Consider the following 2,134-nt stretch of genomic DNA (forward strand, 5'->3'; position numbering starts at 1 on the left):
GATGTCATAATGGGCCACAAAACTTTGGGGATGTGGATGGAAAGTTACAGGCAGGAGAGGGGAACCAACAGAAGCAGGTCTTGAGACATGAGTTTGCCCCTTTTTGAAAACCTCTTGAGAGAGGATTGGTGGGATATATATACATACATACAAACATACATACACTCTAGTAGTGTGTGGAACTACTGGTACTGTGAGGAAAAAAAGATAGATGATGTAAAATGAAAAATAAAACAAGCTTCAGCTTCTTAAGACACGGTGGGTTCATCTAAGTAGACACATGTAACTTCATGTGGACACCAGACTGTCTTTGTCTACACATCTAACTTCATATGGACCCCAGACCGTCTCTGTTTACACATGTAACTTCATATGGACACCAGACTCTTTGTCTACACATGTAACTTCATATGGGCACCAGACTGTCTCTGTCTACACATGTAACTTCATATGGACACCAGACTGTCTTTGTTTACACATTTAACTTCATATGGGCACCAGACTGTCTCTGTCTACACATGTAACTTCATATGGACACCAGACTGTCTTTGTTTACACATTTAACTTCATATGGGCACCAGACTGTCTCTGTCAACACATGTAACTTCATATGGACACCAGACTGTCTCTGTCTACACATGTAACTTCATATGGACACCAGACTGTCTCTGTCTACACATGTAACTTCATATGGACACCAGACTCTTTGTCTACACACGTAACTTCATGTGGACACCAGACTAACTCCATTCATTTTACCGGTGGTATTGAGAACAGATAAACCCACCGTGTCTTAAGAAGCTCAAGCTTGTTGTTTTATTGTTCATTATATCTCTTTTTCCTCACAGCGGCACTCATACGCTACTAGCGTATATATCATATAGATACACTACAGCAACAGGATACGGCGGTTGTGCTGTCTGGCAAAACGGTCCACAAATACATCAAGATCCAGAGCCTTGGCCCTTCTGGACTCTATGCTCAGGACACCAAGATCACTGAGTCTCTCATCACTAGTGGTGGACCGCAGGAAGGTTTTTATCAGTTTCAGTGTGGAGAAACTGCGTTCGCAAGAGGCTGAGCTTACAGGAAGGGTTACAGCAATCTTGCACAGTCTAAAGAGCTCAAAGAAAACTTCCCTGTATGGCTCAATAAAACAAACCAGCTCAACTGTACTGCATGGCTTTTTGACTTCACCACTCTGTATTTTTTTAATATATATACTCTTAAATTGATGGAGCTCATGCCCTAAATCATCAATGTCTGCATTATACAAACGGCCAAATGAAAAAACATTGCTCTCCTTTAAAAAGGTATCACTCTGGGGACTGAGAGACTGTATGCTTCTCATGAGCTCACAGTTTGTATTGGAGAAACGTCTGTTCAACTCATTGAGCATGCTGTCAATTACAGGATAGAAAAATGATGTGAGAAACATATCTTTGTCACGTTCTACCTCCCTCTGACCAACAGTGCTTAGCGTGCAGTAGCCACTGAGTCTAGAGCTCAGCATTTTCTGACGTTTCGCCACTGACCTTGTTGCAGAATCACACTGCTCACAAATATTCAATGCTTCATCCCACAACTCATCAAAGAAAGACTCCTGCCTGTGGTCTTTCAATGTCAGGACTAAAGCATTTACTAAGTCAACAGCACTTGACAGATCAACAGTTTGTGACTGTAACATGTCAGACAATAGCTTTGTCTCCCCAAACAACTTACGCAGAGTAACAAGATGCACAACAAATTCTAGGTCAATTTGAGCAAGAAGACCTCGGGCCTCAACAGTTCTTTCACCATGACGTTCTTGAGCAATCTCTTGCAGTAGTCGTTTAAGGGCAGGTAGAGTGTCCATGATATTACGTAGGGCTAGAAATCGGCATGACCAACGTGTGTCGCTTAAACGTTGCAGCTCTCTGGTTCTGCCATACATTTCTCTTTGGAGAGACAGCCATTTTGGGTGCACATATGAGGAAGAAGTAAACATATAAAGACTCTGTAACAAAGAAAAAAACTCCTCCGTTTCTGGGACACTTTTGACTACATCAACTAACACTAAATTCAGACAATGAGCACTACAATGGACGTAGAAGGCAAATTTAGCCTGTTCTTTGATCCTTGCCTGAACCCCTGA

At 42.0% G+C, this 2,134-nt stretch overlaps 1 protein-coding gene across 1 annotated transcript in view; it reads right to left on the bottom strand.

The window, feature by feature from the left end:
• LOC311104443 (zinc finger protein 385C-like) overlaps nt 1–2,134 on the bottom strand; it is a gene marked incomplete at both ends in the record, with an annotated part of 664,983 nt that overhangs the window by 497,256 nt on the left and 165,593 nt on the right. The window lies entirely within an intron of this gene.

The sequence above is a fragment of the Coregonus lavaretus genome (assembly GCF_964263955.1).
Source record: "Coregonus lavaretus genome assembly, chromosome: 28".
Taxonomy (NCBI): domain Eukaryota; kingdom Metazoa; phylum Chordata; class Actinopteri; order Salmoniformes; family Salmonidae; genus Coregonus; species Coregonus lavaretus.